The 14,395-nt window shown below is 44.9% G+C and overlaps 1 pseudogene; it reads left to right on the top strand.

Annotated features, from left to right (window-relative positions):
• The first annotated feature begins 7,146 nt into the window (after positions 1–7,146).
• LOC115160575 (tubulin alpha-8 chain pseudogene) lies at positions 7,147–13,710 on the top strand (annotated as a pseudogene).
• Positions 13,711–14,395: the final 685 nt, after the last annotated feature.

A 14,395-nucleotide genomic window follows, 5' to 3' on the forward strand; every position in this document is an offset into this window, starting at 1 on the left:
TAACTAGCATCAGAACCATGTAACAGACCCCAGCCAGTCCAGTAACTAGCATCAGTACCATTTAACAGACCCCAGTCCAGTTACTAGCATCAGCACCATGTAACAGACCGCAGTCCAGTAACTAGCATCAGTACCATGTAACAGACCCCAGTCCAGTAACTAGCATCAGAACCATGTAACAGACCCCAGTCCAGTAACTAGCATCAGAACCATGTAACAGACCCCAGTCCAGTAACTAGCATCAGTACCATGTAACAGACCCCACCCAGTCCAGTAACTAGCATCAGAACCATGTAACAGACCCCAGTCCAGTAACTAGCATCAGTACCATGTAACAGACCCCCAGTCCAGTAACTAGCATCAGAACCATGTAACAGACCCCAGTCCAGTAACTAGCATCAGAACCATGTAACAGACCCCAGTCCACTAACTAGCATCAGTACCATGTAACAGACCCCAGTCCAGTAACTAGCATCAGAACCATGTAACAGACCCCAGTCCAGTAACTAGCATCAGAACCATGTAACAGACCCCAGTCCAGTAACTAGCATCAGTACCATGTAACAGACCCCACCCAGTCCAGTAACTAGCATCAGCACCATGTAACAGACCCCACCCAGTCCAGTAACTAGCATCAGCACCATGTAACAGACCCCAGTCCAGTAACTAGCATCAGAACCATGTAACAGACCCCAGTCCAGTAACTAGCATCAGCAACATGTAATAGACCCCACCCAGTCTAGTAACTAGCATCAGTACCATGTAACAGACCCCACCCAGTCCAGTAACTAGCATCAGTACCATGTAACAGACCCCAGTCCAGTAACTAGCATCAGAACCATGTAACAGACCCCAGTCCAGTAACTAGCATCAGAACCATGTAACAGACCCCAGTCCAGTAACTAGCATCAGCACCATGTAACAGACCCCAGTCCAGTAACTAGCATCAGAACCATGTAACAGACCCCAGTCCAGTAACTAGCATCAGAACCATGTAACAGACCCCAGTCCAGTAACTAGCATCAGTACCATGTAACAGACCCCAGTCCAGTCCAGTAACTAGCATCAGAACCATGTAACAGACCCCACCCAGTCCAGTAACTAGCATCAGAACCATGTAACAGACCCCAGTCCAGTAACTAGCATCAGTACAATGTAACAGACCCCAGTCCAGTAACTAGCATCAGCACCATGTAACAGACCCCAGTCCAGTAACTAGCATCAGAACCATGTAACAGACCCCACCCAGTCCAGTAACTAGCATCAGTACCATGTAACAGACCCCACCCAGTCCAGTAACTAGCATCAGAACCATGTAACAGACCCCAGTCCAGTAACTAGCATCAGCACCATGTAACAGACCCCAGTCCAGTAACTAGCATCAGAACCATGTAACAGACCCCAGTCCAGTAACTAGCATCAGAACCATGTAACAGACCCCAGTCCAGTAACTAGCATCAGAACCATGTAACAGACCCCAGTCCACTAACTAGCATCAGAACCATGTAACAGACCCCACCCAGTCCAGTAACTAGCATCAGTACCATGTAACAGACCCCACCCAGTCCAGTAACTAGCATCAGAACCATGTAACAGACCCCAGTCCAGTAACTAGCATCAGCACCATGTAACAGACCCCAGTCCAGTAACTAGCATCAGCACCATGTAACAGACCCCAGTCCAGTAACTAGCATCAGAACCATGTAACAGACCCCACCCAGTCCAGTAACTAGCATCAGAACCATGTAACAGACCCCAGTCCACTAACTAGCATCAGAACCATGTAACAGACCCCAGTCCAGTAACTAGCATCAGAACCATGTAACAGACCCCAGTCCAGTAACTAGCATCAGCACCATGTAACAGACCCCAGTCCAGTAACTAGCATCAGAACCATGTAACAGACCCCAGTCCAGTAACTAGCATCAGTACCATGTAACAGACCCCAGTCCACTAACTAGCATCAGTACCATGTAACAGACCCCAGTCCAGTAACTAGCATCAGCACCATGTAACAGACCCCAGTCCAGTAACTAGCATCAGCACCATGTAACAGACCCCACCCAGTCCAGTAACTAGCATCAGAACCATGTAACAGACCCCAGTCCAGTAACTAGCATCAGCACCATGTACAGACCCCAGTCCAGTAACTAGCATCAGAACCATGTAACAGACCCCAGTCCAGTAACTAGCATCAGAACCATGTAACAGACCCCACCCAGTCCAGTAACTAGCATCAGAACCATGTAACAGACCCCAGTCCAGTAACTAGCATCAACACCATGTAACAGACCCCAGTCCAGTAACTAGCATCAGAACCATGTAACAGACCCCAGTCCAGTAACTAGCATCAGAACCATGTAACAGACCCCACCCAGTCCAGTAACTAGCATCAGAACCATGTAACAGACCCCAGTCCAGTAACTAGCATCAGCACCATGTAACAGACCCCAGTCCAGTAACTAGCATCAGAACCATGTAACAGACCCCAGTCCAGTAACTAGCATCAGAACCATGTAACAGACCCCAGTCCAGTAACTAGCATCAGAACCATGTAACAGACCCCAGTCCAGTAACTAGCATCAGCACCATGTAACAGACCCCACCCAGTCCAGTAACTAGCATCAGTACCATGTAACAGACCCCACCCAGTCCAGTAACTAGCATCAGAACCATGTAACAGACCCCAGTCCAGTAACTAGCATCAGTACCATGTAACAGACCCCAGTCCAGTAACTAGCATCAGAACCATGTAACAGACCCCACCCAGTCCAGTAACTAGCATCAGTACCATGTAACAGACGCCAGTCCAGTAACTAGCATCAGAACCATGTAACAGACCCCAGTCCAGTAACTAGCATCAGAACCATGTAACAGACCCCAGTCCAGTAACTAGCATCAGTACCATGTAACAGACCCCAGTCCAGTAACTAGCATCAGTACCATGTAACAGACCCCAGTCCAGTAACTAGCATCAGAACCATGTAACAGACTCCAGTGCAGTAACTAGCATCAGAACCATGTAACAGACCCCAGTCCAGTAACTAGCATCAGAACCATGTAACAAACCCCAGCCAGTCCAGTAACTAGCATCAGTACCATTTAACAGACCCCAGTCCAGTAACTAGCATCAGCACCATGTAACAGACCGCAGTCCAGTAACTAGCATCAGTACCATGTAACAGACCCCAGTCCAGTAACTAGCATCAGAACCATGTAACAGACCCCAGTCCAGTAACTAGCATCAGAACCATGTAACAGACCCCAGTCCAGTAACTAGCATCAGTACCATGTAACAGACCCCACCCAGTCCAGTAACTAGCATCAGAACCATGTAACAGACCCCAGTCCAGTAACTAGCATCAGTACCATGTAACAGACCCCAGTCCAGTAACTAGCATCAGAACCATGTAACAGACCCCAGTCCAGTAACTAGCATCAGAACCATGTAACAGACCCCAGTCCACTAACTAGCATCAGTACCATGTAACAGACCCCAGTCCAGTAACTAGCATCAGAACCATGTAACAGACCCCAGTCCAGTAACTAGCATCAGAACCATGTAACAGACCCCAGTCCAGTAACTAGCATCAGTACCATGTAACAGACCCCACCCAGTCCAGTAACTAGCATCAGCACCATGTAACAGACCCCACCCAGTCCAGTAACTAGCATCAGCACCATGTAACAGACCCCAGTCCAGTAACTAGCATCAGAACCATGTAACAGACCCCAGTCCAGTAACTAGCATCAGCAACATGTAATAGACCCCACCCAGTCTAGTAACTAGCATCAGTACCATGTAACAGACCCCACCCAGTCCAGTAACTAGCATCAGTACCATGTAACAGACCCCAGTCCAGTAACTAGCATCAGAACCATGTAACAGACCCCAGTCCAGTAACTAGCATCAGAACCATGTAACAGACCCCAGTCCAGTAACTAGCATCAGCACCATGTAACAGACCCCAGTCCAGTAACTAGCATCAGAACCATGTAACAGACCCCAGTCCAGTAACTAGCATCAGAACCATGTAACAGACCCCAGTCCAGTAACTAGCATCAGTACCATGTAACAGACCCCAGTCCAGTCCAGTAACTAGCATCAGAACCATGTAACAGACCCCACCCAGTCCAGTAACTAGCATCAGCACCATGTAACAGACCCCAGTCCAGTAACTCGCATCAGAACCATGTAACAGACCCCAGTCCAGTAACTAGCATCAGAACCATGTAACAGACCCCAGTCCAGTAACTAGCATCAGAACCATGTAACAGACCCCAGTCCAGTAACTAGCATCAGAACCATGTAACAGACCCCAGTCCAGTAACTAGCATCAGCACCATGTAACAGACCCCAGTCCAGTAACTAGCATCAGCACCATGTAACAGACCCCAGTCCAGTAACTAGCATCAGAACCATGTAACAGACCCCAGTCCAGTAACTAGCATCAGCACCATGTAACAGACCCCAGTCCAGTAACTAGCATCAACACCATGTAACAGACCCCAGTCCAGTAACTAGCATCAGAACCATGTAACAGACCCCAGTCCAGTAACTAGCATCAGAACCATGTAACAGACCCCAGTCCAGTAACTAGCATCAGAACCATGTAACAGACCCCAGTCCAGTAACTAGCATCAGTACCATGTAACAGACCCCAGTCCAGTAACTAGCATCAGAACCATGTAACAGACCCCACCCAGTCCAGTAACTAGCATCAGAACCATGTAACAGACCCCAGTCCAGTAACTAGCATCAGCACCATGTAACAGACCCCAGTCCAGTAACTAGCATCAGTACCATGTAACAGACCCGAGTCCAGTAACTAGCATCAGAACCATGTAACAGACCCCACCCAGTCCAGTAACTAGCATCAGTACCATGTAACAGACCCCAGTCCAGTAACTAGCATCAGCACCATGTAACAGACCCCAGTCCAGTAACTAGCATCAGTACCATGTAACAGACCCCACCCTGTCCAGTAACTAGCATCAGAACCATGTAACAGACCCCAGTCCAGTAACTAGCATCAGAACCATGTCACAGACCCCAGTCCAGTAACTAGCATCAGCACCATGTAACAGACCCCAGTCCAGTAACTAGCATCAGAACCATGTAGCAGACCCCAGTCCAGTAACTAGCATCAGCACCATGTAAGAGACCCCAGTCCAGTAACTAGCATCAGCACCATGTAACAGACCCCACCCAGTCCAGTAACTAGCATCAGTACCATGTAACAGACCCCAGTCCAGTAACTAGCATCAGAACCATGTAACAGACCCCAGTCCAGTAACTAGCATCAGCACCATGTAACAGACCCTACCCAGTCCAGTAACTAGCATCAGAACCATGTAACAGACCCCAGTCCAGTAACTAGCATCAGAACCATGTAACAGACCCCAGTCCAGTAACTAGCATCAGCACCATGTAACAGACCCCATCCAGTCCAGTAACTAGCATCAGAACCATGTAACAGACCCCACCCAGTCCAGTAACTAGCATCAGAACCATGTAACAGACCCCACCCAGTCCAGTAACTAGCATCAGAACCATGTAACAGACCCCACCCAGTCCAGTAACTAGCATCAGCACCATGTAACAGACCCCAGTCCAGTAACTAGCATCAGAACCATGTAACAGACCCCACCCAGTCCAGTAACTAGCATCAGAACCATGTAACAGACCCCAGTCCAGTAACTAGCATCAGAACCATGTAACAGACCCCAGTCCAGTAACTAGCATCAGAACCATGTAACAGACCCCACCCAGTCCAGTAACTGCAATTTATTAGCTTTATTATTTATTTATTTTCACAAGTATATGGTACATTTTCACAATTCTCAGTACAAAACTCCAAACGAATCACGCTTTTAACGCAGCCCGTCTTTCATTCCAAACCTGTCATTGTTTATTCATTTGGATTGTAAACATCTTTAACCACAAAATATATATGTTTTGTTGTGAAATGTAATGAGAACGTTGGTTTTATTCACCAAAATACAACATAATGATATATTATGAATTGGGTCGTTTTAACTATCAGTTAATCCAATAGCAAACAATGCAAAATACATGTTTCAAATCGCCCTTAGAAGTGCTGATAGTGACATGCTACAGCACTGTAGATTACTGTAGATTACAGTAGATTACTGTAGATTACAGTAGATTACAGTAGATTACTGTAGATTACAGTTTTCACATTAAACAATACACTTACATTACCCAACACAATTGACAGAAAATCTATCATTTCCATAATATCTATCCAATGTGTGATCAGTTAAGGCAATCATCTGCAATCATTCATGCAATTTTTTTCTTTTTGTTTTTCTTATATAATTACAACATAAGTGTACTGTCTGTAATCAAATGTTAAGAAATTCAATTAAACAAATTAAATGAATGGAAAATAAAAACATAACATTTAGCACGCATTAATTTGCATCAAGCCTGTCTTGAGCATTTGGCCATAAATTATCATCCACAGCACAGTGAATGTCCTCATTGTTCATACACTGCGGGGAAAAACCTTTTGGCATGGCGAGTCCAAGTTTGACACTGGTCTGCATTGATGTCGTTGCATGCCTCATCCATGGCCAGAAGGAGGGTGTAAAGCTCATGGGGATGGCGATCGTACACCTTCCACCCCCCCCCCCACGCTGAAAATAATTCCTCAATAGGGTTGAGGAAAGGATAGTATAGGGGCAGGAATTAGGGATGGACCAGAAACCTGATCCACCTCTGCATGGTGGAACCTGTCACGTCCTGACCCTTATAAGATGTCATTTTCTATAGTAGAGTAGGTCAGGGCGTCACAGGGGGTGTTTTGGGTGGTTTTCTATTTCTATGTTTAAGTCTAATATTCTATTTCTATGTTTTTTTTGGAAGGGGGGGGATGATCTCCAATTATAGGCAGCTGGTCCTCGTTGTCTATAATTGGAGACCATACTTAAGTAGGGTTTTTTTTTCCCACCTGTGTTTGTGGGTTGTTGTTTTTTGTTTAGTTAAATGTAACCTGACAGAACTGTTTGGCTGTCGTTTTTGTTTCATTTCGTTAAACTTAATTATGAGCACTCAAAACGCTGCGCCTTGGTCCCCCCTCTATACGACGCCCGTTACAGAACCTGACGTTGTCCCACACAATGACATTAGGTGACCGTTTCACTTTGACTGGCCTGCTCAATTTCATTGAGAAACACAATGAGGTGTGCAGCGTTGTAGGATCCCAGCCTACGTCCTACCCCACACCATCTTCAGAGATCGCGGCGCACATGGAGATGTTTTCCCCACGTTGTCCAGGCACTTGGACGGACGCCCGTTTGTCCGACGAGGTTCCACCCACGACGCTGAGTTGTGGCCAGATTGAAGCCCGCTTCATCAACAAAGATATACTTGTGAGGGTTCACAGCAGCATCAAACACAATCCCCCTCTAAAAATATATTTTGCTTACTTATTTTTTTACAGTATAGTTCCAGTATTATATTGTGAAGTAGCATGTGCATTAATAGTAACAGTAATACAGTATATTAGTGCTGTACCTGAACATACTCAGCCCGCAGTTGTTTCACCTGGTCATTGTTTCTCTTCAAAGGCACCAGGTAAATAGACACCTGGTGCCTCTTCAAAAGGTGGCAGATTGTTGGTAGACAGCCGTATGTCATTCCCTGGCCCTCACCGTTTCCACCATGGCCCACATCCTGCTGGTCGGTCAGCACACAGCCACAGCCACACCACCATGGACTCTTCTGTCAATTCTGAGGGTCGAACAGAGTATACTGTCAATAGATCATACTGTAGGAATACTGTAACATGTTTTGTGAATTTACATGCATTGCAATATGTAATTTACTGTAAATGTACTATGTAAAGCATAGTGCAGACTTACCGTTTTTTGGGGGGGGGGGGAATGTTCTCATGATCCAATTGACAGTTGATCTTTTCCGATTGGGGTGAACTAATCTGGCAGCCTCTGCCATGGTAAGGCTTCGGGTTTACCACATGGACGACGGCCCGGACTTCAATAGACACAACAGTTCTCTGCCGTCTGCCTTTCTCTGATGTCCACTTCTTTGACCTTTACAAACTTCACATTTTATTTATTCTCATATTTAGTAGACAAACTAGTTTAAAATCTATAGGTTTACCAAACGGTTAAGTGATTAACCATTAAGCGCAGTTGGATTAAGTGATGGTCAAATGTATTTAAACAAAATGAGAAGAGAATCATACGAAAAGTATTGTGAACATCGCATTGTGAAAGGTAATTACTTTATACGAAAGGTATTTCTAGATGAAACACTGATTAGGTTTGGTTAAAAAGTTACTGTGTGACTTTGTGTTGCACTTAGTCAATTGAAAATGTGCGTAAAGTTTTAAACTTTTTTATGATCTGTTTTGTACTAAAGAATTGTGAAATTGTCATGTCCTGACCAGTAAAGGGGTCATTTTGTTATTATAGTTTGGTCAGGACGTGGCAGGGGTGTGTTTGATTTATGCGTCTTGGGTTTTTGGGTAATGTTCTATGTTGTCTATTTCTATGTTTGAATGTCTATTTAGTCTATTTCTATGTTCTGGTTTGGTTTGACCTTTAATTGGAAGCAGCTGTTCTTCTTTGCGTCTAATTGGAGGCCATATTTAAGTAGGGGGTTTTTGTCACTGTGTTTGTGGGTAGTTATTTCCTGTATAGCTGGTAAGCCTTATAGAACTATTTCGTCGTCGTCGTTTGTTATTTTTGTTAAGTTTTCACGTTTATCCAAATAAAATAAGGAAGATGAGCACAATACCCGCTGCGCCTTGGTCCGCTTTTTAAGACGCACCTCACAGAAATTTTACTACACACCTGTGGAAATAGTACCAAAGCAATAAAAAATAAAACCGTACTATAGGTTAGTCAACAAGATCTCATAGTTTCCCTTCAAAATTCTACGTATTATGGATGAAAGTCTACAGTCGTGGACAAAAGTTTTGAGAATGACACAAATATTAATTTCCACAAAGTTGGCTGCTTCAGTGTCTTTAGATATTTTTTTGGTATTTTTTTTTTTGTCATTTAGCAGACACTCTTATCCAGAGTGACTTACAGTAGTGAATGCATACATTTCATTTAAATTTTTTCCTGTGCTGGCCCCCCGTGGGAATCAAACCCACAACCCTGGCATTGCAAACATCATGCTCTACCAACTGAGCTACAGTATTCCAGATGTTACTATGGAATACTGAAGTATAATTACAAGCATTCCATAAGTGTCAAAGGCTTTTATTGACAATTACATGAAGTTGATGCAAAGAGTCAATATTTGCAGTGTTGACCCTTCTTTTTCAAGACCTCTGCAATCCGCCCTGGCATGCTGTCAATTAACTTCTGGGCCACATCCTGACTGATGGCAGCCCATTCTTGCATAATCAATGCTTGGAGTTTGTCAGAATTTGTGGGTTTTTGTTTGTCCACCCATCTCTTGAGTATTGACCACGAGTTCTCAATGGGATTAAGGTCTGGGGAGTTTCCTGGCCATGGACCCAAAATATCGATGTTTTGTTCCCCGAGCCACTTAGTTATCACTTTTGCCTTATGGCAAGGTGCTCCATCATGCTGGAAAAGGCATTGTTCGTCACCAAACTGTTCCTGGATGGTTGGGAGAAGTTGCTCTCGGAGGATGTGTTGGTACCATTCTTTATTCATGGCTGTGTTCTTAGGCAAAATTGTGAGTGAGCCCACTCCCTTGGCTGAGAAGCAACCCCACACATGAATGGTCTCAGGATGCTTTACTGTTGGCATGACACAGGACTGATGGTAGCGCTCACCTTGTCTTCTCGGGACAAGCTTTTTTCCGGATGCCCCAAACAATCAGAAAGGGGATTCATCTGAGAAAATTACTTTACCCCAGTCCTCAGCAGTCCAGTCCCTGTACCTTTTGCAGAATATCAGTCTGTCCCTGATGTTTTTCCTGGAGACAAGTGGCTTCTTTGCTGCCCTTCTTGAGACCAGGCCATCCTCCAAAAGTCTTCGCCTCACTGTGCATGCAGATGCACTCACACCTGCCTGCTGCCATTCCTGAGCAAGCTCTGTACTGGTGGTGCCCCAATCCCGCAGCTGAATCAACTTTAGGAGATGGTCCTGGCGCTTGCTGGACTTTCTTGGGCGCCCTGAAACCTTCTTCACAACAATTGAACCGCTCTCCTTGAAGTTCTTGATGATCCGTTAAATGGTTGATTTAGGTGCAATCTTACTGGCAGCAATATCCTTGCCTGTGAAGCCCTTTTTGTGCAAAGGAATGATGACTGCACGTGTTTCCTTGCAGGTAACCATGGTTGACAGAGGAAAACAATGATTCCAAGCACCACTCTCCTTTTGAAGCTTCCAGTCTGTAATTCGAACTCAATCAGCATGACAGAGTGATCTCCAGCCTTGTCCTCGTCAACACTCACACCTGTGTTAACGAGAGAATCACTGACATGATGTCAGCTTGTCCTTTTGTGGCAGGGCTGAAATGCAGTGGAAATGTATTTTGGGGATTCAGTTCATTTACATGGCAAAGAGGGACTTTGCAATTAATTGCAATTCATCTGATCACTCTTCATGACATTCTGGATTAAATGCAAATTGCCATCATACAAACTGAGGCAGCAGACTTTTTGAAAAGTAATATTTGTGTCATTCTCAAAACTTTTGGCCACGACTGTATGTACAGTGGCGAGAAAAAGTATGTGAACTCTTTGGAAATACCTGGATTTCTGCATAAATTGGTCATGAAATTTGATCTGATTGTCACGTTGGATTTTAGGATTGGGGGACAAACGCAGGAACGTTTTTGAAAATTTTGCCCAAATTACGGGGTGCACGGGGACGAAGACCAAACAAACACGTAACAAAAACACAGGGCTGAAACCCCAAAACAAAAGTGCGAGGAGCACCTCGAAATAAATAACACACACGTACAATGATTAACACACAGGACGAGACCCGTAATCATCTGCGAAATCCACAATGGCACGGAAGCCCAAAACACACAGCACAACAGACATTGTAACAGTAATCGAACAAGACCTTGGAAACCAAAGGGCACATATATACAAATACTAATCAGTGGGAATATGTGCCAGGTGTGCGCAATGACATTTCCAGAGGGATCCGTGACACTGATCTTCATCTAAGTCACGACAATAGACAAACACAGTCTGCTTAAACTAATAACACACAAACAATTATACGTTTTCATGTCTTCATTGAACACACCGTGTAAACATTCACAGTGCAGGGTGGTAAAAGTATGTGAACCCTTGGATTTAATAACTGGTTGACCCTCCTTTGGCAGCAATAACCTCAACCAAACGTTTCCTGTAGTTGCGGATCAGACCTGCACAACGGTCTGGAGGAATTTTAGACCATTCCTCTTTACAAAACTGTTTCAGTTCAGTAATATTCTTGGGATGTCTGGTGTGAACAGCTCTATTGAGGTCATCCCACAGCATCTCAATGGGGTTGAGGTCAGGACTCTGACCGGGCCACTCCAGAAGGAGTATTTTCTTCTGTTGAAGCCATTCTGTTGTTGAGTTACTTCTGTGTTTTGGGTCGTTGTCCTGTTGCATCACCCAACTTCTGTTGAGCTTCAATTGGCGGACAGATAGCCTCACATTCACTCTCCGCCCCATGGCAAAATTAAAAATGTACTTTTTTTTACATTTTTATATCCTCCGTCAAGACGGGCCAGTCAAATATCTGGCTTAGGTCCCCCAAAAGGCTATGGTAGGCCCTGGCTACTGGTATAATGCATTTAGTCAAAGTGATGCTCCAGAACTTTTGTCAAATTTCAGCCAGTAGTTTTGAAAGTGTTGCTCACGAGCCAAAACGGGTCCTGTTTTTTTGTTGTGGACTACATCATCCATTTGTGGACTACGTCATCCAATTGTGGACTATGTCATCCATTTGTGGACTACGTCATCCAATTGTGGACTATGTCATCCAATTGTGGACTACATCATCCAATTGTGGACTACGTCATCCAATTGTGGACTATGTCATCCAATTGTGGACTACATCATCCAATTGTGGACTACGTCATCCAATTGTGGACTACGTCATCCAATTGTGGACTACGTCATCCAATTGTGGACTACGTCATCCATTTGTGGACTACGTCATCCATTTGTGGACTACGTCATCCATTTGTGGACTATGTCATCCAATTGTGGACTATGTCATCCAATTGTGGACTACATCATTCAATTTGTATGATATGTTACGTCCTGCAAAAAAAATGTGTATGATCAGGTACGAATCCCATATGTTACAAATTTGTTGTACCTAAGATCCCAGACTGCATCTTTAAGAGTTTAACTAGTTAAATATAAAATAATAATAATAAATAAGTGTGTCCCAAATAGATTAATTTGTGCAGTTAAGCGGGAGATAGGACAACCTTGTCGTACACTTTTTTGCAAAATTCCAAGTTTCTGATCATGCATACTGTGTGAATGTGCAGAGCTGTAGACTAGCTTTCAATCTGAATGTCTGTATTTTATTTTAGGCTGACCAGTGTACAGGTCTCCAAGGGTTCCTGGTTTTCCACAGCTTCGGAGGAGGCATCGGTTCTGGTTTCACCTCCCTGCTGATGGAACGTCTCTCTGTTGACTTTGGGAAGAAGTCCAAGCTGGAGTTTGCCGTTTACCCAGCTCCCCGGGTGTCCACAGCTGTGGTGGAGCCCTACAACTCCATCCTGACCACCCACACCACCCTGGAACACTCTGACTGTGCCTTCATGGTGAACAATGGGGCCATCTATGACATCTGCCGTAGAAACCTTGACATTGAGTGTCCCTCGTACACCAATCTCAACCGGCTGATAAGCCAAATAGTTTCCTCCATCACTGCCTCCCTGCGATTAGATGGCGCCCTGAATGTTGATCTGACAGAGTTCCAGACCAACTTGGTGCCCTACCCCCGTGTCAGGGTAGGGGCGGCAGGGTAGCCTAGTGTTTAGAGCGTTGGACTAGTAACCGAAAGGTTGCAAGTTCAAATCCCCGAGCTGACAAGGTACAAATCTGTCATTCTGCCCCTGAACAAGGCAGTTAACCCACTGTTCCTAGGCCATCATTGAAAATAAGAATTTGTTCTTAACTGACTTGCCTAGTTAAATAAAGGTAAAATAAAAAAATCTATTTCCCTCTGGCTACCTATGCTCCAGTCATCTCAGCTATCATGAGCAGCTCTCTGTGGCTGACATCACCAATGCCTGCTTTGAGCCAGCCAATCAGATGGTGAAGTGTGACCCTCGTCACGGCAAGTACATGGCCTGCTGTCTCCTGTACCGTGGTGACGTTGTTCCCAAAGATGTCAACTCTGCCATCGCTGCCATCAAAACCAAGAGGAGTATCCAGTTTGTGGACTGGTGTCCCACTGGCTTCAAGGTGGGTATCAACTACCAGCCCCCTACGGTGGTTCCTGGAGGAGACCTGGCCAAGGTCCAGAGGGCCGTGTGCATGCTGAGCAACACCACAGCCATCGCTGAGGCCTGGGCCCGTCTGGACCACAAGTTTGACCTGATGTATGCCAAGAGAGCCTTCGTACACTGGTACGTTGGTGAGGGCATGGAGGAGGGAGAGTTCTCTGAGGCCAGAGAAGACATGGCAGCCCTGGAGAAGGACTATGAAGAGGTAGGCACTGACAGCGTGGGAGAAGAGGATGAGGAGGGAGAGGAATATTAAAGGGTTAAACACACTAGGTGTTTGCAAGAGGTGGGCATCGACTCATTTGAGGAAGAGGGAGAGGAGTATTAAACAACATCAATTTGCTGGTTAGGTTCTGGAACCAAATTTATGTTACAAGATGAGTTGACACATTTTTTACATTTAGTCATTTAGCAGACACTCTTATCCAGAGCGACTTACAGTAGTGGATGCATACATTTCATTTCATGCATTTTTTTATAAAAATAAAATAAAAAATGTACTGGCCCCCCGTGGGAATCAAACCCACAACCCTGGTGTTTCAAACACCATGCTCTACCAACTGAGCCACATGGAAGCTAGGGAGATAAATACCGTCGCGCACCAGTCAATGAGTCCAAAGGAACCATTGTCAAATATTTTGGATATCTCTGCATTATCTAACATAATTGTATTTCTATGTCTTTGACACTGAATTTAATATTCATATCATAAAATTCCAATGTCTTAGAACACAAAATTGCTGTAACACTGAAAAGTAACCCTCTGTCCCCCCCCCCATGTCTTTGTGTGGGATTGTTTATTGTAAGTGCTTGTGCACGTGTTGTCTGGTGCGCGACGGGTTTTTGTACCCATATCTTGTTATTTTTATGCCGTTGGTTTTGCTATTAAACTGCTCCGGTTATTACCAAGTTCTGCTCTCCTGCGTCTGACTTCCCTGCCACCGG

The sequence above is a fragment of the Salmo trutta genome, chromosome 24, assembly GCF_901001165.1.
Source record: "Salmo trutta chromosome 24, fSalTru1.1, whole genome shotgun sequence".
NCBI lineage: Eukaryota > Metazoa > Chordata > Actinopteri > Salmoniformes > Salmonidae > Salmo > Salmo trutta.